This window comes from Astatotilapia calliptera, chromosome 23 (genome assembly GCF_900246225.1).
Source record: "Astatotilapia calliptera chromosome 23, fAstCal1.2, whole genome shotgun sequence".
NCBI lineage: Eukaryota > Metazoa > Chordata > Actinopteri > Cichliformes > Cichlidae > Astatotilapia > Astatotilapia calliptera.
The window spans coordinates 14,266,438-14,292,955 of NC_039323.1; the positions used below are offsets into that span (position 1 = coordinate 14,266,438).

The 26,518-nt window shown below is 40.3% G+C and overlaps 1 long non-coding RNA gene across 1 annotated transcript in view; it reads right to left on the bottom strand.

Moving 5' to 3' along the window:
* The window catches only part of LOC113016676 (uncharacterized), a 45,388-nt gene that overhangs the window by 15,428 nt on the left and 3,442 nt on the right, over positions 1-26,518 (bottom strand). The window contains exons 2-3 of the long non-coding RNA XR_003271287.1: positions 24,715-24,883; positions 20,962-21,042 (exon numbers count right to left, since the gene is read on the bottom strand). This is a non-coding gene — a long non-coding RNA (uncharacterized LOC113016676). The remainder of the gene's footprint in view (positions 1-20,961; positions 21,043-24,714; positions 24,884-26,518) is intronic.

The following is a 26,518-nucleotide window of genomic DNA, read 5'->3' on the forward strand; positions in this document are numbered from 1 at the left end:
TAAAAACTGGTGATACCTATAACTTCCAATTGCTGGTTGTTAATTATATACAAGTACGTACACATTAACGGAAAGATTTGAACTCATTTGAGTACTACTGTGGGGTTCAGCGTGTTTCAAGCTTTTTTCACTAATCTGTGCTGACAACTAAACAACAAAGCCTAGGTTGCCATCAACAACCTGACAAATTAAATCAACATTTTATACATGCCACCTTAAAACTCACTCAAAATGCTGTATTTATCAATCACAGGGGGCAGAAACGTCTGTGGCAACACATGAGAAGAACCTCTTGCAAAGAGCTGTCATCTTTTGTCCTGTGTGAAAAAAATGCTGTGCTATGAAAAGATGGAATGTAATTGTAACATCTATGCATTCCTGTCAAAGAATATGTACACTCCGTGACTGAACAGCTTGTAGATAATAGCTCTTAAGGTCCCACCAAAGCGTCTAAGGTGGGTTGAAGTCTGAACTTGGACTGGGCCATTGCAGTGCCTTCATTCTTTTCTTCCATATATGAGGTGTTTGTGCTAAGATGCTATATTTGGTTTTCTCCAAAGACAGCACTTTGTGTCACGTAAAAACATCTGCACGTTGGTCTTCTCTGTCTAAAACAGCGGTCCCCAACCTTTTTTGCGCCACGGACCGGTTTATGCCCAACAATATTTTCACGGACCGGCCTTTAGGGTGTCGCGGATAAATATAACAAAATAAAACTAGTGCCGGTACCGAAAAAAAGAAGATTTATTCATAACACACGTGAAAAGACCCAGGAAAACAGAGTTAACGATAAAAAAAAATAACACTGAAAACCGATAAAAACCCTGAAAACCATACATTTCACACCTGAGCCTCAACTCTCGCGGCCCGGTACCAAACGACTCACGGACCGGTACCGGTCTGAGGCCCGGGGGTTGGGGACCGCTGGTCTGAAGGACATTGTTCCAGAATCCTTGCAGTTTGTTCAAAAAACTAAGCCATGCTGCCATATTTTTTTTTTTTGTTAAAGAGAAAATGTCTTCTTCCGGTAACTCTTCCAAACACGCTATACACATTTAATCTTTTTCTAATTGTACTGTCATGAACTTTAACATTTAACATGCAAACTGAAGCTTTTGAGATGTAGCTCTTGGATTTTCTGCAGCTTCTACAAGCATTGCATGGTCTGACCTTGGGGTGAATTTGCTGGGAGATCCACTCAGGCACTGTTTTTCACTTGTGAATAATCTTTTTCACTGCAGAATGATGGACTATCTATATTTTCTGCAATTCATAATTACAAGCCTTTCCAGATGTCTTTCCTCCTTGGTGTTGTGTTAACACACACCTGAATGCTCCAGACCAGCAAACTGTCAAAACTTCAGCTTTTATAGTTGTGGTCACACTTTCTTATGATATTTGTAATAATAGATGATAATTAGAAAATAATGTTGCGCTTACCCATTCTATATATACTAAAATTAAGTCCCATAAAACATAATTTCACTCGCAAAGTCAACAAAGAGCTTCCAGTTTTTAATATTTATTAGTTTCCATGCTGCCACTGATTCCTTTGAATCCAGCAAAGCAAGATTTTAATCATATTCCAGAAACAATTCCTGAATCACATTTGAAAAAAAATTATTTTCTTGCAAACAAATACAGTATATTATCAGATCTAAATTTACACATTTCTTTCCTAATTAGTATAAAATCAATGATGCAAGCTACACCACCATGACCAACAGTTGCTGCTGAAGGAAAACACCACCTCAATGCTTAATGCTTGTAATTATGGCGGTAAAGGGATTATGCAGGCCTGTATGATTCATTCATGGGTCCAAAAAAGTTTTACTTTAGTCTCAGACACCTTCAAACAGATTCCTATAATTTTACATAACTTGCTACTTTTCCCTCTTATAAATTCACATCTACTTTTTGGAAAAAGAATAGAGTGGGCAAAATTTCCAGACTAGAAGCCTGTGCTTGCTCGGTGTTCAGTCTATACTGATGCTTTTGTTCATGCTTTCATCAGGCCCTCCCGGAGGTCGGTAATACAGCTAACTAATGGGTAAGGACATAGCAGAAAAATTAGATCACATCACATCAAGTCATTAAATGAGATTTGATGTGATGGAAATCTTTGGAAAATAAAAACTGCAGGGAAGATTAATGAAATATAATTCTCTCTCGGTATAAAACCTTCTTATTAAAGGCCATGTTAACTACTGTTAAAGGCTTCGTATGCTTTTACTCACATTTTTAAGAGAATGCGCTTGTAACAGAGTAGTGTGATCAAAGTTTCTGTCTGGCAGTGGTAACCAGGGGAGAGCTGGTGTCTTGAACAGTTTTGGAAATCTACCCACAGCCCAATTAGCAGGGATATTTAAAAGACCAGGCTTGTGACCAGAAGGTTGGAATCCCAGCTGGGACGCTGCTGTGTATCTTAGGTACTTAACCTGAATTGCCTCAGTAAATATCCAGCTGTATTAACAGATATAGCACATACAATGGGATCACACTTACCCTTCATATGGGATTTAATGGGCAACATGAGCACACTGTCAGTTTTGCAGCTTTCTGCAAATAACTTTAATAACTTTGCACAAATGAAAAGTTTGTTTCAATAAAATCACCAAGAGCAGCAGGCTACGTATTATCCCATAGGCGACCATTACCGTGCCTTTGTCCTAACGGGATGTGCAGTTCACTCTGTTGGACTGCGGTCATTTGTATTCTGTTAAGGCAGCGCTGATCATCAGCCACCATCTGCATAGTTTTACTACTTGTGATGATGGCGCTGTTCAGAGGGCCCTGTCATTAAGCTTTACTGCATTGTTAAAGCCTTTCTGGGTGCAGCATCAGAAGAAATGGCTCATTCAAACATGGCTCTCCCCTCTGCTTCTCCTTGTATATGTCTGGATCAAGGGTTACAAAGTACATCTCTTCTGCACACAAGTGCCTCAGGACAAATCTGACCAGCACTTTGCAAAGTGATACATGGAGCCATTGAGGCAAAGCTGGATTTAAAAGGTCTACATTTTTCAGAGCTGTGAGGAACAGAGACTTTTGACTTTTTATTAGACGGGCACAACAGACTCAAACATAAAATATCCCCTCATACAGCTTGAAAACATGCAGCCGCTCACATATGTGGTAAATTACTTCAATGTGAAATACAACGATCCCATCATTCTCATATGTAATACCACATTACAAATTCAGTGTAGATAAATCATGTGTTTTAGTGTGCTATGAAAACAAAAATATAGACCTTCTTTGAATAATGACTTTCCAGTGATTTAATGCCGAAGTCTACTTCCTTTTGAGCGTCCCAGGTGATAACACTTTGCATATTGTTGTGAATAACATCCGTTTGTGTGATGGAGGAGAACGCATTGGCCCCTTGGCAATGTAAAGCAGTTCTTTAGTGTGAATCACATAGCTGGAGGTTATCGCTTCGTATTCTTAAAGTCAGAGGCAAATCAAAGCTCAAGAAATATAATTATTCAAAATACAAAATACAACTATTTTGTAAGTGTGGGTGTTCATCCAGCTTATCTGCAGCAGTGCTTTTAATAGTTTGAATCATAATAAAAGTATGTCATTAGTAATGTTATGCTTATAGCTGAGTGCAAGGTTCTTACTATGCAAGCAAGAAATGCTGTGCAAGTGTACTCTGCAAACAGGATGGATTTCCTTCATTAAAATCGTCCTCATGAGTCTGCAAAGTTGCCTTTGCTGTTCTAAGAAAAATAAATGTTTGGCTCCTATATTAGCGGTGATAAATTCACGAACAAATTAATTTGTTATCTGTCACATTGCTGCGCCTGTTACTTAATAATCATCTGTTTATTTGGGCTTCTTATTCGGCTTCACATAAAGCTGTGGTCTTATGCTTTAGAAACATCGAATGCATTTTGTACTTGAAACTGAAGATAGAAAATTATTTATAACAATAAGGCTGCCGAATTTTTCCTTCACATACTGTTAGCTTACCGCTCCAATATGACAATGCAGTTCTACGGTGTAATTTATGTGACTATATTAGCATTAATTTTGGGTGGACTGTACTTTAACTCAATACTCAGCCTTAGTTGGTCTGCCATTGTTGTTTGGTGGCTAATAACCATAATAATGGGTTCTAAATAAAGTTTTGAGTGATATTCAAATAATCTGTGTTAAATAAGGTTAGATGAATGGTTAGATGTCCATTCCACATGTTACAGCTTGCATGTACTGTGACGTGGTCTTGCCATCTGCTTGGTGTCTTTCCTCTTTCTTGTATTTTCGTGTATTAAACAATTTCTTTTTTCATTCCAATCAATGTTTCCTGGTTTTTAAGAGACAGGATGACTGGACCAGAAATGGATACAATAACTCATATCCAGATGGGACCTTTTTGCATCCAAACTGTTGCCATTTTTGGCCAAAGACAATAGTTTGGTGTCAACATGGTGGTTTAATACCTGTAGATTTGATTTCAAATGTGGCTTTATGTGGTCCAACCAGTTTCTATAGTTGATTAAAGTTTGAAAACACTAACATATATTGTCTGAAAAGATACCAATTAGATTACTTTTATTCTCTTACTGTTAGTGGGAAGTGCTCAGGAAACTTTAATGTACTCTTACATCCACCTAAACAGAGCCACTGTTTCTCACATCGTGCTTGAAGTCCCAAAAATTCCCCAAAATCCATTGCTTTATAATCTATTTCAAAGAAAGACTTTGTCGAGTTCCAATTTTTAGAGTGAATGATGATACATTAAATGTATATTTTTTTAATCTGAAGTTAAGAGCTAAAAGTTATTGATAATATCATTTAGTTCCTGTAATCTGGATTATATATTCTAATACAATCTTAATGCATATTATCCGAGTGGAAAACTGAACTTTTTTAATCTTTTAGGACAAAAAGGTATCAGCAAAATGAATTCAGATTGTAAAGGAATTAGTGGCAACTTTATAAAATAAGGAGTTAAGAAAAATGAGGCGGTGGCAGACTCAGGAAGCCCTATCGATTTCTAAAATACATTCTAAAAGGTCCCATGCCTAACTCTGGTTTGACAGCTGGATTTGTGAAGTCTTTGAACTATTCCAGAACAAGGCTGCTAGATAACTCCTAACAAGATATCACAAGTGTGGACTGGGCTAAGAGGGCCTTAAGGAGACAGCAGCTGAATGCTTTAACTGGCACGAAGAGCCAACCGTGGGCCACAACCATTAATGGTATGGGAGGGTGCTGGAAAACTGCTTGGCCCAAATTTGCATGCAAAAAAAAAAAAAAAAAGAAAAAAGAAAAGAAATGCCAATGGCACTTTCAGATAACAAGACAACAGAGGAGGAGGAGGAAGACGCATGGTGGGAAGAGTCAGCAGCATCTTTAATAATATGAGGGAAAGTCAGAATAGGAAAACTATGCCTATAGGTATGGGGCTAATTAACAAAGTTTTGTCTGAGAGAGGAATCCAGGGCAAAAGAGAATGGTTAGATTCAATATTCCCCAAAGATTGTCTTCAAAGCTTAAACCGAGGATATTAAATGCATCAGAAATAATAATAATGCAAGCACGCGTGTCGCTGCTGCCGGCTTCTGTGTCTTTGAGTAGGCAAGATACTGTATGTCTGTGCGTTAATATCCACAGTGCGGGAAGGATGCCTTTAAACTTCTGAAATACTGTATTGTTCACAATCAGCAAACAGCAGTTTTCATTAAAAGGAAGAAGATTTTCATATATGCATATTTTTATATATACACCTCCTCATACCCTGGAGATCCCCCATTACTAATTAAAACTCTTGACAAACTGTCTGTCTGCCTGGGACGTGGTCACCCCTGTGCGCTGATGAGAAGATGAAGAATGCACAGCAGAAGTTTATTTTTTTAAACACATTATTCTATGGTCAGAAGACAACCCCATTTATCTCCACAATAACTGAGCCTGGTCCCATGACCTTCTGTCAGTTTATTGCTGGTCAGGATGGTCAGTCTCATGTAAATGTGCTCACATGGAGAAGCTTTCCTGCTGCTAAGTCAACTAACACAATCTAGCTTTGTCTCTCTCTCTCGGTTGTACTTTTCTTGTTCCTCCTTACTCAGAGTGTTTCAGCTCAGTTCACCAGTTTTACTCAATGATATAGGTACTCTAATTTAAAATTCATCAAACCACAAAGTAATCTGCATTTAAAGCTATATATATTCTGTTACTTCTATAACTTGTGTAATAAATTTAAAAAAAATCATCACTGAGCTGCAGAAGGCAACAATTCAATTCAACTTTATTTTATTTATACAGCGCCAAATCATAACAACCTTCACCTCAAGATACTTTGTATTGTAAGGTAGACCCTACAATATTGCATACAAGCAGCAGACACTTTGAATACTTTAACCAATCCTTAACAAATGGGACTCTGTACTGCTGTTTGAATTCTTACAATATTACAGCTTTAAATAAAGCTATTTCAGTAGTCACCACTAAGCTGGAGTGCATAAAAGAGGGAAAAATCACAATTTATAGGCAAGCAGATGCTTATTTTAAGTGGGAAATCAAGAAAATCAATACTTGCATTGCTCTTTTGACTACTGTGAGTTGAAGTGCCCTAGGAGTCAATTCTGATTGCAAGAAAAAAGTTTATTGTGTTTAGCTGTAAATAAACTTTAGACTAATAGATTTAGGATACGTTAGGATAAGGATAATAGTTTAGGAAATAATGTCAGAGGAAATTTAGAGGTTTTTTGGGCAGGCTGTCTGCCTCCACATCAATGCAGAGTTAAAGACATTTGTTTATGTTTATATCAGTATTAAAAACTAAAAGTTGAATTTATTAGGAAGACATATGTTTCACGAAATGTCAAGAAATTTCTAGAAAGAAATTTGCACTTTTATTCCATTTAGGATGGAGTAGGGCCTTTTTTTCTTTTTTGAAGCCTGGGTATGGGAGATATTGTGAATGTTGAAAATATGTTCCTATTTTTAGGTGAACCAAACATTTAAGATCCCTTGCAGTGAAGTGGAACTAAAGTGCATACACAACATAATTTCTGTGGCTATAGCTGAAGCAAACACTGGCGTGGTGCACTTAGAGGAGTTTTTCGTTTGAGGCAGTCCTCAAATATTTAAGGCCAATTCAGCCTGGCAATAAGTGAAATATTACCATGGAAGTACTCATGCTTTGAGCCCTTTAGGTTTCTTCCAGCAACTTGTTTACAGCCGGGCTCGCTGAAGGTTGACCCTGACTCTTGTCAACCTTGAGCAGGTCTCTGACTCCAGGCCTGTCCCGTCCAACGCCTCCATCCATTTGTGGATCTTGGAGGGCTGAGGGGTCAGCTCCGTTCTTACACCGTCAAGCCCTCTTGCCTGGATCCTCACTCTGCCAACTCCACTTACTGTCTCCTGCCCCGTCTCCTGCTCCCTCTCCAATCTGCTGCTACCTCCGACCGACCCTGATACATAGCAGGGCACCACAAGACATGTTTCCCTCTCAGCCAGCAAGGAGGGTTATGCGTTGTGTTATCTTTCACTATCTGTGCCTTTCTCCATTTTTTTCCCCTAACTGTCGACTCACATTGCATTACAGCTGTGTGCTATAAGACTCCAAGCCATTGCAAAGGATCAGCTTCTATTAGGGCGCCTATTATCATCTCAAATCAGTCGCATTTTAGCATTTAAGTGTCGAAAGTTCACGCTGAATTTTCCAGCACCATGCCTCAAGGTATAGAAGGCACATCAGGCAGCCGCCTATAACATGTTCTCTCCCTTTTTTCTACTTCTCGAACACGCTGACTGTTTGTAAAATTACAAGAGATTTCACAGGGCCAGAGTTGGGTGTGATGAAATGCTTGCTGAAAGTGCCTGGCACTAGCAATAAATGTTCACAATGTTCAGCCAGTGTTGCATTGTGTAACAAATATTAAGCTAATCATCAGTCACTTTTGTCTTCTAGGCAACACTAGGGTCCTCTTTATAATCCTATTTACCATCTCCAGTGAAGCCACCCCCTCCTGTGCCCACTGCCCACCCTCTGAATCCACACACACACACACACACACTCCCTGACCCCCTCCCGCCCACCACCCATCCGACCCGCGGCTGTTCATCTCTAATGAAAGAGAAGATAACGCACAGACAGTCGGGATCACACACTTAGATGCCTGCCCTACATAGTGCCTTTTCTTCCACCAAATACTTCACAAGATGTCACTGACATTATTTAAAGTGATTACATTTAGCAGAAGTGAATGTCATGGAACAGCACAATTACTCTCATGGCAAATTTAGCCCTTTTGACAATCTCCCCTACAGGTTAGCTCCACCCCAGCCCCTCATCGCTGCATGCGTACACACCCACAAACACAAAATGTTCTGTCATCTATACCGTGAAAACCTATGCACAACAAGACAAAGAAAATGCTGGCTTATGTCTCAATCCAAGAGGAAACATTTGCTGTCAGGCGAGTTCATTTCAATAAATAATATGAGAACCCCGCTGTTGGCTCTGTTTCTGCATGTTTACAACATGTTCACACTTTTGGGATCTGAATAACATGAGGAAAAACTGAACAACAACTTAATTTATAGATGTTACAATGTGCGCATTTTTTCTGTTAATCTAAATTTCAAAAGGCTTTTCGCGCACTTATAAGAACATCCCAAGATTATAAGCGCAAATTTAATCAAATACATTAACACACTAAATCAATCCACATCACTTATCGAGCAAGTAGTCACATCTTCGGCGTACTAATGGAAAAATCTGTTTGGTGCATAACATTAAAAATCTAACATCAATGTAGAAAATCTGTCTGAAGCATAGGCGCACACATGCCCGCACACATTCATTCTCACTTACACACACACGTACACCCACACAAATAATTGAGATTTTTTTTCACAAGGACATGCAGAGCCCGGAGCCAGTGCTTAATTGCACGAGCTATCATTACACGGAAAATCAACAATTTTAAAAATACACCGAACACCTTTCATCTTCACCCTCCTCTAATCGCACCAGTAAGAGCCGTCTGGAAGGGAGCTTGATGTAGTCAAACTATCTAAACAGCGCCAGCGGGTGCCTCACAATCAGCACCACTGATGCAGATAGTTTTGGACACAGCGGAGTGCTGCAACGCCGCCTCGCACTCCTGCCGTCCTCTCACCATCTCGTCTCCGATAGGGAATCAGATGTGACCCCGCGTGCCATGTTCGCCTGTTTCGCCCGTGGTGAAGAGCAGACAAATGAACCAGAATCGCAGAAACCGACACAAATATCTCCCCACTGTGTTAGCCTCTCTTTGCTTTTGAAAAGCCATTTAGAGATTGGTGCTGAAACCAAACTGTTACTTGTCCCTGTCTTTGGAGAGCAGCGAGGATGCACTCGTCTCCCTCTTTTCCAGCAGAAGCGCTGGCCTCAGCCCTTGGGGAAACGATATAATGAGGATCTCTATGCCTACACTCTGACTCATTTCAATTGGAAACGCTACACACACCCTGCACTTTGGACCAGTGATGGTTGCATTATGGGCCACGATCAGAATATGACAGTTCATCACAATGTGCTGCTTTACTTTTCGCTGCTGTTCTTTGCAGGTCATCTTTTAACACGCCTCTTTTTCTGTTGTTGCTTTGGCTACAGTGGGTCCAGAAAGTTTGAGACAACGTAATGAAGTCATATTGTGTTCAGTAATTACTAATAAGCTAAAAACATGAACAAATATCCATGTTGCACTCGTGTTAGCGGATAAGGAACCTCGTTAAAACTGCCTAGTATATTTTGAATAACTGAATAATTGAGTATAACCGCAGAGGCTGAATGTAGCAATTAGTAGAAACAAGGTTAGCGAATGAGTGACACGCTAGGTTAAAGGTCAGCTCACATTTGAGGCAAGCAAATGCACCAAACTCCCAATTTACACACACTGGCCCAACCTCTTAGCCTTAATATTGACAAATGCATAACAGCAATGTCAAGTGCTCAAGGGTGATCTACTTTTTTCCTGATGTGGGGCTCCCTGGAGTACGGTGCAGAAACATATTCTCTTCAAACAATCCCAATGACAGCCAAATAGCCTGCTTGTCGCTTGTAAAAAACCTTCTAATGATGCGTGTCGAGGGAGCGCCCTGCCTTCTTGTAGCAGACGACTCCCCTGTGTACAAGGAAAAGCAGAGGGAAAAAATAATCATGTTTCCCCCAAATCATTCCTCCTCATGAAACCCAACGACACTCGAGCATCTAAACAAACCTCTCCTCTCAGGTTCGCTCGCATTTCCTTCCCTCCTGCCTTTCTGATCTGTTAAGTCAACATTCATTACAATAACCATTAAATTTCCATTTTCAAACAGTACTTGCACATATGCAAAGACTGGAATATCTATTGGAAAAAAATTGGACATGATAGGTACACGAGTGGAAGCGCAGGCTCTTCATGCTGCTGTTGCATCAGTGCAACACGGAAGGATCTGTTCCATCCAGGGTTCCCCGCTTCACCTTTCATATGAAAATTAGAACAGAAAACATGGGAAGTTGGATGTTTGCTGTCTGGGGCTTAATGTTTCCTTATGAAACATTGGCGTAAAGCCAACAAGATCATATTCATGTATCTGTAATATGATTTCTTGTTAGAGGTTGTAGGCTAAGCCACAAGGGGGATTCTTGTTTTAGGTCTGAAATTCTACCATGCCATTGATATTTTTAAAGAAGCCATTCTTTTTATATGTTAAAATAGTGCTATTTTACAAAGTATGTGAATCTGTGTATGTATGTGTGTATGTTTGCCCCATTAAAAGTCATGCATGCATGCTTACATGATGCTGATGCTGACGATTGAATTTATGCTAATCACGCCGTTCTTTGACTTTAACTAATACAATGAAACCAAACCCAGCTGGACACTTTCTAACTATCCAAATAGTTCATTCAGAACAACAGCGTTACATTTGACAAAACGATAATCTATCACTAACTTTTGGGAATAAAAAGATCATCTGAGAAGCAACATAGTCTTGATCTTAAGGGAGCAGACTAGTTCACCGTAAGATCAGAGAGCCTCTATTAAAAACATATCTTTTTCATGTTCACTGAGCACATGACAGGGCAGCCAATGAGAGAGCAGGAGGCTCTGTGTCTTAATGCCAAGAAAGTGGGAGTGCTAACGGGCTCTGATTAGCTCCGTTTATCTCTAATTAATTACCTTTACCTAATTAGATGCTCTGTTTCAGCTAGACATGGAGTCAAGTAGACTAGATTATTAGTGTGCTCATCGGGCCTTTATAAAGGGCTGAAATTAATGTTACGTGCAAAAGAATCCGCTGCTTTAATTGCACAGGTGTTGCCTTATGGCAACACTTCATCATCTGCTGGCTCCCCAAGATTATTAGCAGGGATTCATACAAAGGGACTACTCTGTGAACTGCACCCTCACAACAGCTCATTAGTTAGGCTTGTTATTGTATTATTTATTACATTTGGCCTTCCCCCATTGCCCATATTGATTCATAAGCCCTATTTTTTTAACTCCTCTTCTTCTTGGCTGTCTGTTATTTCATTGCCAGTTAGTGAGTCTAATTTCAAAGCCTGCTTTCACAGAACACTGGAAGCCATAAAGATGGAAAAAGTCTGTTTTCACACTTGCATCTCTTTTATGAATAATAACAAAAATCACCAATACATTTTCAAATAGCTTCTTATGATAAACAAGAAAAACATAATACAAAGACTGCAGAAGCGGCGGTAAATTAATTTGTTGATAATTAACATTAATAAATTCCTCATGTGGGTTTTATTTGAGAGTGTACAGAGGTTTGTGCAGTGAGAGAAAAAAAGGTTAATTCCCTTTTATGATGCAAATACGCTCTGCTTTACATGTATGCAGTATTTTAAACATGTTGTAAAAATGTTGTATTTAGCAACATGTATACGTGTACAACATTATGGCTGCAAATTGCTACCATGAATAACTAAAAAAAAAAGCTTGTCTAAGGAAAGCATTTCACTCTTTTGCTAGGTTTCTTGACAGTTAGCTTAGCTTAGCTTTGCTCAAACACTTGAAACCGAAAACACTAAGTTGAAATCCCTCTACCAGCGCTACTAAAGCTCAGTAACTGACACATTATTTCTTACTGTCACGCAGAGGAAAGCCATTTATTAATGCTAAGCTGAGCTAACCAGCTGTTAAGTTGAGCTATATGTCTACAGTTTAGAGACAACGGAGCAATTAAGAATTTTCCGAATTTTATTTTCAAATATACTTAAACTAAATTGAAAGGTACAGAAAGTTCTGTCCTGTCCAATTAAATCTACAAGTGTGAATTTATTAAGTAACTATAATAAAATAAAATAATAAAATGAGATTAAAATTATCTTTAAAATTATAAGACAGTAGTTTCCAAAGTGAAAATATCCTGAGTCAAACATAAAGGTCCACGCCAATGATGGCTGATCGTGATGGCCTTTAATTGGCCGTGGAACTGGCTGAAGCAAAAACAGAATGGAGCATTTTTCCAATCTTATTCCTCTCTAGCTTCTCCAGTGATTTTTTTCTTACTCTCCTCCAGTCTCAAATTGTGTTGTTCTGGGGAAAAGCAAGGCTGACAGCTTGAGGAAGTCTGATGTCCTGGCACTTATATAGCCCTGGCAAAGAAGTGGATAGTGCAGTCAAGTGAGGGATGTGGGGGGAGAGCGAGAGAGAGATGGAGAAAGAAAGCCTGAGGGAAGCAGTCCACTGGACATGCATATGGTCCTCTCCTGGTTAGCTTCTCCACTGCTTCCTCCTCACCACTTATGGCCCCTCACAACCTTGTCTTATGGCACCTTTGCCAATAGGAATGGGCAAGGCAGCTGTAACCAAGCATGCTTAAGGCCACTGACCTGGAAATGTGGCTCAACCTAGCAAGCCCACTCACTAGCCTCTACTGGATTTGTATGGCCGGGAGAATGCATCCCCCTGCTCCCCCCCTCTCTATACACACACTTCCTATCACGCTGCTCATAACACTCAGCTTACTGGCAGTGTTATTATTGTCCTACAATACACGTGCAAATGCTCAGTCTAAATATGTATACGAGCATGACAAGGCAGATTAAACTGCCAATATCCTCCAACACACTTTGTCATGTTAGCATCAAGCGTTAGCATTACGCGAAGAGAAAGCTTCAGAAGCTTAGCAAGTCAAGAGCCTGCGTCTGAGGGTTTTCTTTAAAGTGCTCAACTATAAATGTCTTTAGCTGGCTGTGATGGATATATTAAGACAAACTTCCACTGCATCATCCCACCCCCGCTCCATCTTTACTTTATTTCATCACACGTCTGTAAGATATCACACAGTGTGACAATTTTCTAATAGGGGCTTCAAAATTATTCAACAATAGGCTATCATTTTAGAAATTTCTCTCAGAGAAAGAAAGAGGGGGAAAAAAAACAGCACGCCATGTTTGTTCAATGCCTCCGAATGAGTGAAATTAACAAAGATGACGTGACACTATCTGTCATCAGCCATTACTAATCAATGGGCTCTCCGCTCAGTCGGGCATATTCCCAGTGGTCTTACTTCCTTAAAAGTACAGCAGGTATTTTAATACGCGATGAAAGGCTCGCTTCATAGCTGAGCATGAAATATGAGGGACATGTGACGACTGGGATGCGACCTCCTGTCTTAGAAGCTGCTCGAAGAGACGAGACAAGGAATCAAGCGTCACTTTTGAGACGCGATGGCGGGCTTTAAACTGAAGTATCTTAACTTGTGTCACGTTTAGAAACAATTAGAGCCCATTTGATGTTTGATGGTAGAGCGTGTGGGGGGGTTAGCTCATTTCAGACGTTTAGCATTTCAAGTACGCTGACACATTCGACATAGACAAAAGCCTGTATTCTACTGATAGTGTAATGACAGACACCGCTTTAGCTTGTCTTACACCTGTGTCATAATCAACCTACTTCAGCATAAAACAAGTAACGGTGACCTAAATTGGCTCCATATCACCCACTCATGTTACTTCTTTTATTCTATTATGATACATATACATATGACAACATGGCACTGATTTGAAGTAGGATGATGTTCACAGCGCCGTTGTTTGCTTGATCATTTATTTCGGAACTTCTTTATAACCAGCAAAAAGTTGGATAACGGCCCTCCGCCAGACAAAGGTCACTCAGCCAAGAGCACAGAGAACATTCTCCTAGTTCTCATCCTATTTTTTAGAAGTGTGGGTGGAGCGTAGGGGTGTCTCTCACACTCTCTCTCCCTGACACACTCCCGCCGCACTGCTGTCCTCAGCATCTCCGTGGGGCGGTGACTAATTGCCCCCGTAAATCACTGTGCGGGCCGCGCGATCCTCCGTTTATTTTTCCTGACAGTAATTTAGTGCTTGCTCTTTTACACACTTGTCATCGCGTGTTTTTCCTCACATTAGAGGCTGGTGGAAAAAGGACGGTAATTAACGGTGCGACGCGCGCTCGCCATGGCTCTTTCATCATGGTGTGATAATTGTGCTCCTTGTCTGTCACAGTAACCTCTCAGTTTCCCCTGGAACTTCCTCTGTGCTATTTGTCAACCCCGAGAAATGGGAAGGATTCTCGTGGCCTGGCTGCGACTCGGCTCGCCTCGCTACCAGTTTTCCTATTTGTATCAAGACTGAGTCATTTATATTTCATATAAAACTTGTCACAAATATTAGCCCTTTCTGGCACAGGAACATAAAAGATATATGGTAAACACACCTGAGCGCTTGATAGCTGAGGAGTTCTACACCCTCCTTTGCTTTTTATTCCTTAGTCTTTTTTACTCTTGAGGGGATGGGAGGTCGCAGAGGAGTTGGCAGGGACAGCCTAATAAACAGTCCATGCATTCATAGTGCTAAGATGCAAAAGCCAGAGCAGTAGGGATGCGCAGAACAGCTGAGCCCATAGAAAACCAATTCAATGAACTAATCTATTTACAGGAAAGCCCAGTTCACTCATCTCTTTAGAATTTACAGTGGAATAATGCAGTGTATACGCTGTAGAACATGTCATATTCTATTTTTATCAGCTGTGGGCAGGTGATTCACTGTCTACCTTGTTATCCTCTGCTGTTCCATGCTGAGGATGCACAGTATCCATCACCCATAACCTGCACCCCAGAGGTTAAGTCATCAATAACTTTGCTGCTGAAAATATTGCAGAGGACTTGGAGGTTTGCGTAAGGTCCTTTGACTGGCTGTCCACATCCCACTCCAAATCCCCCTGCACCCCTTTCTCTCAACTTCTCCTGGATTTTTTAATATCTTTATTCTCCTGTCACAGACAGGGGCTAATGGGATGTGTGGTCAAGATTTCAGGATCCATCACTGGCTTGCTGAAGAATTAGCATGGGCCCCATGCATCACCTGCCAGAGCTGTCAGGCCTGCTGTCTCCCGCGCTTCATTATAGCCCTGGCACTGTGCTGCCTGTCTCCCCTCTGCGTTTGCTTCTCCCCAGCCAGAAACCATGGCCGGGAGGGGGGGGGGGGGGGGGGGGCTACCACGCCCCTCAATGTCAGCCCTGGTCACCAGCCGCTAAATTAGGATACACTGTCGTGCTTTTAGAAATTAGGAAGAGGAACGGACAGAGCTCCTGCCTGCTGAGGATGCTCTCAGAGGCAAGCGATTCTCCCTCCCTCCTCTTATCCCTTCACTCCTCCTTCTCTCAGTGACATAGCTTTAAGTGGGTTTTTTTTTTTCGGTTTTTTTTTTTTTATCAAGAGTAAAAAGTCTTTAAAACTATTAGGGTAATTAGGAAGTATTTGTCCCTTGTCATCCTAAAGGAACTATTTGATTACTCATGTCCCTGTGGTTGGGAGTAGGGGGTACTGCTCTCATTTTTGGTGGCTAACCCCCTTGTGCCTCATTCAGAGCCTGGACCCAGAAAACCCCCTCGAGAGCCATTCTTTATGTCTTCTCTGCAGCGCAGATTAGACCAGCAGTGCTAAGAAGGTCACAGTGAAAATGAAGAGAGCAAAGCAGGACTACAGCTGGGGACCCTGCCCCGGTCCTTTCCCTCTCCCTCTTATTAGCAAATCAAAGCTGCCTCCAGAAAGATTCACACTCCTCACCTGATTTTGTCCTTTTCCGCTAATCACATAGCCACTTTGCCTTGACTGACAGTTTTCTTTATAATTGGCCCATGATCTGGCAAGGATCTAATAACCAGAAAATCCCCTCTGAGGGTCCGCCAGGCTTGGGCGACCTGTCTACGCACACACACTGCCTCCACCATCCCCCTAACACCATCTGCAAAGGGCCGTTGCCATGCCACACTGTTTGTGCATGACAGCGGCAAGCTAATCTTAACGTTCAATAATGGTGTGAATATTCAATGAGCAGCTCAGGCAGAGGATCCACAGTAGCACACTCTAATTACTGTTCATTTGCCAGAGTATCAAAGCCTAATTACTGTTCATTTTAATGCTCCAGAGAAAAGGGAGGAGAGTCAAGGCAGGGTTAGAAGAAGATGCCCTCGAGAGATCAGTCAGTCAGTCTTTATCCGTCTCTTTCGCCGTCTCTCTGCTTACAGCCAGTTCATTGTCTCTGTGCGTGTGAGCGTCTGAGCAAATTCGGCGCGTATTTGTATGTCTGTGTGTTTCACTGTGCAAGCAAACATTCAAAATTTCTTCAAACAAACACGTTAATCAATCACAGAGACAGCTTAGAGGAGAGAAAAAAGGGAAGACATGAGAGCACAAGACGAAGGCAAGAGACAGGGTCCATAATCCCGAGCTTATTGTTTCTTTTCTCTTCTTTATCTGTTTAATGTGTTTTGGGTAAATATCAGACAAGAGAAGGGAGGGGACTGCCGTCATATTGTCTTTGCCTTCACCAGAAGAAAGCACGCTTTTTTTTCCCTCTCACCTAATCCTGACAGAAGCCACCACAATCACTATCTGCCACCCATTTGACAGTTTCTGTCACCAATTAGCAGCTAAATCAGCATCTCCCCAAACAGGAAAGCGAAGCAATTTATATGTCTATTATTTAGTGCTTGTCTAAGTGGGTATTCGTCTCTTTTCATTCACACTCTTACTCCTTCACATTAGAAAACAGACAACTGCAATGCAGTCGGCGGCTCACCGGTCCTCTCAGATCATCCGGCTCCCTGCGACGGCGCAGGAGGCCCCTATGGGTGGGGAATAAACCCTGTCTTACCCTATCAGGAAGTTTGTCCTGTGAATTTTCAACCCCTTGCTCCACAAAATTTACAAGGCATCAACAACCCCTTTAATGAGCCACACCAAGCTGTTCGCCGGCTTTCCCCATGATAGGATGTTAAATGAAAAGCTGCGTGCAACATGCGAGGTTTGTTATCATTCAATCTGCTTGGGACCGCAAACCGGTCATTATCCAGCCATTATTTTCCTTGATTTACAATCGAGGGTGGAGGAGGCGATTGCTGTGGCTTGTTCTCCCCTCAGTGGGACGGATAGGAACCAGCTTGAAAATTTGCATTTACATGATCCGGCTGAGCAGCTTATTAGATCTGGATATTTATTTTCCACTTAAACCGATGTTTGATTACACTTTAATAAAGAACAAGAAAACCACAGAGCTGGCTGGGACTAACTGATCCCGCCCAGTGGTTTCTTTGGGATTTTGTGTAATGAAATGAGAGGGAGAAAAGATAAGCATGCTTAGGTAGTTTATAACAGATGCGCAGATGAAGATGATTTGGGGGATAAGAACAAGAGGATGCACCTTGTAAAATCATATAAATTCCCCGAGTGTAGCTAAACTGTTAGACATTCAGAAATAACATTCAGATCACACAAAGACACTTCAGGCAAACTGAGCTGTTAGGAAAAAACACACCAAACATCCACCCTATAAAATATGTCAAGATCTACAACAGTGGCAACAAACAACAGTGTAAAGGTGTCTGCGTAGCACCAAAGTGTAACTACAAAGCACGACTCAACAGAAAGAGTAATTGTAGGCAACCCACAAAAAGAAAGGGTTGTCAGCAGAGTTGTTTAATTGTGTTGAGATTTAAAAAAAAAAAACAAAAAACTGTGATGTGCTAAAATAAACTACACTAGCTAATGGAAACCACTGCAGTGTGTTTAAAGGCAGAAACTAAAGATTCACGTGATTAGCCATTAAAAAAATCCGACAGTTTTTTAACATCTAATGCCGTAAAACTTTGATAAACGATGATTAAATCACTGTCAGAGCAGCAGTGTTTCAAGTGTAATGGAAGATGACTGTTATGATTGTTTCAGAACTGTTTTAGGCCAGTACTGAACTAAGGAATCTATTTATTGTTTTAGGTTTCTTACTCAAAGAATACAAAATAATAACAAATGCTTACCTTTAAATGATACTTTGTGCCCGATATAAATATAAATGTGCATTTGGTTTGCATTACAAAGGTGTTAATGTTACACACAAAACTTTACTGAAAAGTTTTTTATGTGCTGGAAATTTCAGGATTCCTCTTGAATACTGGCAGTAGTAACTGAGACGTCATAAACCAATATCAGCTAAAAACAGTCTCCTGACATCAAGGTCTGCAATTGATTCTATTAAAAAATAAACACATTTTTTGGGAGGAGGAGTACATCTTTTCTCATTTCGTTATTTTCTCTCATTTTTAAGGTGCACTTAGAGAAAAAAAATATCCTAAACCAAAATCTAAATTCATAGTCAACAGAAAACTTACATAAAATACAGAATAACACAACTAATACTAGATGTTCATGATTATTGCAAGAAAACTCTGTAGAAAGTACGCACTGTTGAAACTTGAGTGACTCTATTACAGGGAATGTGCCTTTGAGGTCTGTGGTAAAACTTCAGGGTTCTGGTTATTGAATAACAATTGACACCGACTGTACAGGAAATGAATCCTGTCCCACCTGACAGGACATATGGGAATATAAAACAGATGAGCATGTCAGCCAAGGCAAAAATGGAAAAGAGACTATCAGCTATAATTGCTTTTGGACATTTGCTTTAAGCCAAGTGATGTTACACTTGACTTAATCAATATTTGCCTTAAAAAGCCATTTATAACCAAGTCACAGTTGATGAATAAGTCACAATAGTAGCGTGTATCTCTAGTGTAAAGCAAAAGGTCATGATCTGTGGAGGGGCGGTGCAGGGTTTTTCACAGACAAGCTAGCTCATTGAGGACTTCCAGATGCACGTGACTGAAACAACAGCCTCAATGGCTGATACAACAACATGGAAATTTATGAGGTAACAACAAAAGGTTCACATTGTATACGTGATGCTGGAGCTCTCTCCGTCTCCCTCGTGCACAAAAAGCCTTTCCCCATACATTAACATAAAAACGTACATAATTCCCATCTCCCATAACCTCTGCACGTTGTCCACCACACAGCAGGCACACACACAGAAAATGCAGAGGTGAGCCCTTGGCCTGGAGTGCCCCTCATTTAAGACGATCGACAAAATCAATAAAGTGAAGTATGTTTCCTCGCTCTTTTGGCTCTGTTCCCGCTCCTGAAGCATTCCCTCAAGTAACCTACTCCAGCTGAGTTCTATTACTGCAGCTCTTCCCCCACGTGTATACATCCTCAACCGCTCTGTCTCCCCCTCAGCAAAAGAAAACTCCACCAGCACAAACTATACAGTTTTATTCTTGATGGTTAGCGCAGCCGTGAAAAACAAGACGAGCTTTGACACAAGTGCCAGAGAACCATCCTTAAAAGACCAAAATAAAATGTGAAATCGTTGTACTGTATGATATCCTTCAGTGAGTCAGAGAGAAGAGTTTATATGTTTTGACTATTAGCTATTGATTTCATTCTGCGGTATTGCAGCCAATAACCGAAATCAGCATACAGTCATAAAGTAAGTCATGTTAATGAAACAGTTTAATGTTTTAAAAAATAATCTTATCAAGACAGACTGATGCTTCTCTAGCTTAGCATAGAGATTATCCGCAGATCACAAATTCACTAGTGCATGCACCAAATGCTGCATTCAAACAGGGTGGAAGTTCTGATGCATTTTTCCATAATTATCAGTCATGTATGATATTTGTTAGCTTTAAATTCACTGCCTTTTATTGTATTAAGTGTCTAAAATTACATAGGCTTATATAGATTGTTGTTTGAACAGAATAAGTCTTCATCTCATTGAATTTTAATGCCATTATTAGACATTTATTATTTTAGTTATAATGGCCCTAAAGGGAACAAAAATAGGAAAGTAAAGAACAAATCAGAACCAGACTAGCTATTCCCTAGTGTTCAGCTAAGGGGTATTACATGGCAAACTTTGAGCATTTTAATGCCGGCACTCCAGAAAGTTTAACTGTCTCCTACTAAATGTTTTCCTGGATGTAATTTTATGCATAACTGGGTTCTTAGAAAGCAGCATTTTTGTCGGTCTAAGTGGGAGCTTAATTTGGAGTCAGGTTTTGTACTAATGATCCCATGAGTTTGGCATAGTGAATCATATCTCCTTGCTCGCTATTTTGTACCTCTATGCTGCAGAACTAAAACGCATTAAACTGAAAAGCAAAAAACAAAACAAAAAAAAGACATAAAAATTATCTCATGAAACAGATGATGCTTCACTACAAAGCTCTTCTCGAACACCCTGAAGAAAGCTTTGTGCTGATCCATCAGCACTTTCAATAAATGTCACATAACAGTAGAAGGTGCTTATTTTCCTCTTTTTTTTCTATTCTCAGTATGCCCAATTAGCTAGCACCTTGCTGGGTGTGTACTCCCTCCATTGGTTACTGTACAAATGGGAGGGGGACTGAATAAATCTTGGGACTTGAAGTCTTTGATTGACACAGAGGCATCTCCAGGCTGTGCACCCATAAACATAAAAGTAAATCAACTGTACAACATATAAACACTAAAACCTGATTTTCAGTTTTGATACATTTTTGAGCGCGAAACATTTGTTTCTAGGTAAAAAGCTCATTACCTATAGCACAGTCATTCATCAGGAGCTGGCTTTGTTCTTCTATAAAAAATACAGTAGTTACCTGCTTAGCAGATGATGGAGTGTACCTCTGTAAGCCTCAGGGGTGCATCTTTCATGAATGGTTTCTGCTGGCACGCACAACCTGCCAAAACAAAAGTGTGAATCAAAGTTGTTATAATTAACTATAAACTAAACTTAAAACTAAAACTACGGTTTACTTTACTGAAATGAATACTGGCCGTAAGACACATGGAAAACTATCCAAAATGAAGACGTATAATCTGTTACTGCAGAAGCATGCAGAGGCATTGGCGCGCATGTTCTGCTGATGATTAAAAGTAAACAAATTAACAAAACCAACAATGCCACTGCTGACTCTTAATCAAATTCTACTGAATTAACTTTTTTATGTAACAGTCATAAATACTTTGACATTTGGAGAATACACGTTTGAATTTTATTGCTGAGGTTTAAGAATTGATATGGTTTCCAATCTTTTCCGTGAGGTATGCAGCTTGGCTTAGCATAGCTTCAGGTCAGCCCTAAAAGTAAAGGTTCCTTTAACGTTGTTTTGGACTCAAATTGGGATCATAATTAACAAAATGCAGATCATTTTGTATTCAGTAAAATGAGAAACTAGTGTTTTAGATTATAAACTGATCAGGAAAGTGTCTGCTGTGGCCACAGATGAAGGGAGCCCATGGACACCTTCCAATAGATTTCTATACAGCTGGACATCGTTGCTATCTGAGGTGTCGCCTCCTGCTGGCCATTAGAGAGAATGTGTGTTTAAGGCGCTTGACCAAAAACTTTTGTCCATCTTTTTCACACAGTCAATGAACACACAGCTATCATCCAGTTAGCTTGGCTTAGCATAAAGACTGGAAACAGAGACAGTGTAAAAGCATCTCAAAGTTCAAGTAATAATGATTTACCCGTTTTTTATTGCAAGTTGTAGATTTATACATTTTAAAAACTAGTTACTTTTAGAGCTGCTACACTACATTAACACCAGATAATTCCACATTAAGAGAGCCACATTATAGGTTTCTACCTGCTTCTAGCTGGAAACATGTAGTGTGGCTCTCCTTTGTAAGCAAACAAGTTAAATATTTATAGAATACAAAAACAGTATTTCCCACCCTACCTGGCTTTCCTTTAAGCACTTAATTTTAATAACTGAAATAAAACAACTCAGAGTTCAATTCTAGGAATAAAGGCTGGCATGAAACTAGAGATCAATTGAAAATTACCTTTATCAAGTTTCCTCCTGTGGTTTTGGCAACAGAAAATTCACCTACTAGCCTACTGAATGAGGCCTAACTTCAAACTACCCTTTCTTTATTTTATAATAAGAACTCTTTGAGGTGTGAGAGATGAGGGAGGAAACAAAGCTTGAGTCTGCAAGGTCAAATCTTTGGGTTCATAGACCCCGAGGAGGTAAATTGATTGTTGAGTGTTAGGGGAGGGGTAGGAGGTAAGCATTTAACTGCTGACAGACAAACTCTGGCCCTTCAGGGCAAAGCAGGCAACACATTGCTTGACATCATTTCCACAGGTCTGTGCTCCACAATCCTCTTCTGTTCAATGGGGCAAGACCCCGAGCTTTTGTTACAATTAACCCATTAGGAGAAGCCTTTCATTCGCAGGTGATTCCATATTCCCTTGCGCACCTCAATAACACTATTTTGATCTGAAGCACTGTGGCCTACAGACATGTGCCAGATAAACTCTTGAATAGTGGATGATGTTTTGTCAATAAAGCTAGCTCACAACTATGTCGTTCTATCAAAACTTAACTACATTTTGTTGAAATGAACAACATTAAACACACTGTGCTTCCCTTGGTTGGAATAAATGTGTTGTTTCTGCTGTGTACATATTGTATATAGCCTGCAATAAAAATAGATGACTCTTATCCTCGATGAAAAACATAAAAGTATTTAAAAATTGACCCCCGGGGTCTGCTTTGTCCGTAGCTGCAGGCATTATTATACCCTGGTTGTCACAAAGTACCCCCTCAGGTCATTACTCCAGGGCAGCTACGGACCCTTTGGCAGACAGAAGCTGAGCTCCATTATCTGGGACGCAGAGAGGGGCTGAGCGTAGCAAAGAGGAGAGAGGAATGGGGAGACACACTGGCCATGGATCAGAGGAAACAGCGAGATGGCACCATTCTGATGTGATGTTTTCTGGGGCTTCGCCCAAGCCTGGAAGCAGACCATTTGGGAAAGGTTCTAGTGGTAGCTGGCATGTGCTGGCAGAGAAATACTTAACCCAATCAGGAACATAATTGCATATTTTTTCATCTGCTTTTCATTTGATGCATATATTCTCTTTAGTTAAATAGCTTTTTTCTTGCCAATTCCAGGCCATTGGAGTGCAGATGAGAGTGGTATGCTTTTTTGGTGTTTTAAATCAAAGCAAAAGTCCATTGTAAAATACATCAGCGTTATCATTCTGAGGCCAAACAATGAAATATATGTCAAACCACAGAGCCATCATGCTTCTCGGTGGGCAGTGTATGCTAAAGTGATACATTAACTCTTTTTGATCAAAACTAGGGTAACTGCAATATACAGAGGACTGTTCACACAGCACAGTCATGGAATTTAATGCATTGCTTTTTATTCCTGGAATTGAATTTTCTATTTTTTTTTCATGTACATCGACATAAAAACACCAACAGCAAGAGATTTTAAAGGCAGTTCATGGAATAGTTTATGGAGATAAAATATATGTATTCTAGTTTAAAAGATATGGACCATAAATATACCAAATGCACAAATATTAAGATTAAACACATCCCCTTTCATAACTTTTTATCCAGCCATAGTTATGGCTGGGCTAGAGCCTATCCCACCCTCAGTGGGTGAAAGAGTACCGCCTGCATAGGCTGCCAGTCTGTCAAGGGTCAACACATGCAGACAAACAACCATTCCCACTCCACAACAAAAAGCTTGTTATTGTGACGTGACAGTGCTGCCACCTGCACCACTGTGCTGGTGTTGCTATGATATTTGTCTCCTAAAGTCGGGTGACGTGCATCCTCTGAGGACCATGAACGTCTGCATTAAAATGTCAGCCAGCGAGAAGATATTTTCTGTGTGAACCAAATGGAAAACCAACTAACCCAAGCCCTTTCAAAATAATCTGTTTGCATACTTAAACACATTTGAATTAACACTAAGGATTCACTTTAACATAACTTGCATTTTAAAAAAAATTTATTCCCATTGAACATAATAACAAAACATTTAAAACAAAAGGCACTGGCAGATTACTTTGGATCCAGTTCTACGTCAGATCTACTCAGCTAAACCCCCCCACCTCTCATACCTCCCCAATGTGAAGCAGTCAATCAGTAACATCACTGATTGTAGCATGAAACACAGCACATAATTCAGCATTATTGTAAACCTTTCCTCTCTATTGCTAGAACCAGTAGATTGAATTATATACTGAAAGATCACCGCTTTCACTTTAAACAAGTAAAACACAATTTAGCGATGTAAACATGCTTAATATTCCTGGGTACATAACAAAGTTGGCAATTATGATAAGTAACTTTAAGTATAATTGTGCTCCAGGGGCTCTACAGGCTGTAATATGCTGAGCAGATTCAAATAAAAGTATTTCACTTTTTAAAATTCTGTTTAGTAACTCTGAAATATGACGAGATTAAAAGCCATTGTGAGTCAGCCCAGACTCAATCTTGTACAGTACAAGCTGCAGATTCTTCCACATGAACTCTGAGAAATCACATTTGACAAAATGTAGAACACAGATTTTTGTGCAATTACTCATTCATTACCTCTTTAGTTTGCAGACAGAGAAACCGTCATGCACCGCGTCCTCACTGAATTTCTTCCCCTCTTCCAGGGCATCACGTGCACGTCAAACCGCCAATCAAACATGACAGCTATTTACACTCACTGGGTGAGATGAAAGGTTCTCGGTCTATCACTCAGGCCCCCATTCACCTAAGAGAATGGGAAAGGAGACAGACAAAGCAGGAAAGAGGCCTGTAAATTTTTATATTCTGGGCTGTCTCGGATGCTTTCCTTTGGAAGGCAAGCAGACGTGCACGCAGACTCACACAAGCCTTTATCCGTGTGTGTGTGTGTGTGTGTGTGTGTATGTGAGCGCGTGCAGAGTTACAGCAGAAACACAGACACACCGTTACTAATACTGCAGCGCCGGTCTTTGATGTTCAAGGTGCTGTATCTGTTGTGCATGTCTGTCCTCTCAAATCATTTTCAGCACCGGGAGTAAAACACGGAAACAAAGGCAAACAACATATTCAAAAGTGTCAAACGACACATCTGGTGTTTCATGTTTGCTGGATGATGGTGACATGGCAGCAACTTCACACGGTTAAGATACAGGACAGGCTAATTGACACTGGCTGCTGAAGAAGGCAGAAGGTTAGCGAGGCAGGGGAATGGCCAACTCTTTCACGAACCGTGCTTCAACTTGATCCATGTTTATCCATTACAATGCAGATAAGCATTTAGGCTTTAAATGCACTAAAATGGAGAATAAAACACATTCTGGTATGTGACATCTTTATCGTCAGATTCAAGTTTTAAACCTTTTAAAGGTAGTCTGCAGAGAAACTACTACTAATCTGATAAACTCTTTTTGGCTTTTTTCTTGTATATATGTGATAACCAATTCATATCTTAACAAGTTTCAGCAAACTTAGCATCAATTTTAACACTGATAACCAGCCTTACGCAGCCTAACTACAACCTCTCTGACCGGCAGTTTGTTTTCAGCCAATCAGTACTCTTCCATCAAGATTAGAAATCAGATTAAAATATTGTTACACCTGCATTATTTTTTGGACGTTATTAATTTATCTGTTGATCAGTAGGAGCTACAGAGTTCTCCTGTTTTCTCTGTTACGGACATTTTTATGATGCTCAGCAGTGAGCGCGTGGTATACTGTATTTTTATTTGTCTTGTCAGCTGCACTGGATACATGTAAGTAAGGTTATGAGAGCAGAGAGACAAAGATTTGCAGACCGTATAAGACAAAACAATACGATGAAAGGTGCATAAACACCCCTTAACGAGGAGAATTGCACAGGTAGACGACTGCGACTGTGAGCAACAATCGTAGTGTTGTGGTTGTTGCGTTTTCTATCAGAAAACAAGCGTGAGACTAACTGCACTCTTGTGTAGAACTTTCTTTTATGACCTTCCAGTGAAAATCTAAACACAGCACAACTCACGTATCCCAAGATGCCCCTCACTCCCGCACCTTGCCTCCTATTGGATAATACTGTTACAATAACACCACAGTGGTTATGTGCAACTCCTTGCATATTACAACGAGTAAATCTCGTTAAAATTATAAATAAAAAGGAGTTTGTTTGTTTTTTGAAAGAATATATTTTGCACAGACATCAAGACTCACAATACTGATGAATATCAATACGGACAATATCATTGGTCTGTCTTAGTTCGCTGTGTTTTCTGTGGGTCAAACTGATGCGTTTAGCTTATTTGCAATACTATTAACATTAACTGAGGTTAATAGGGAGGTTTATACTGGTATGAGTAAACAGAGGGAGATTCGCTTCTGGAGCGCTGTCATGCTGTCTATCTAC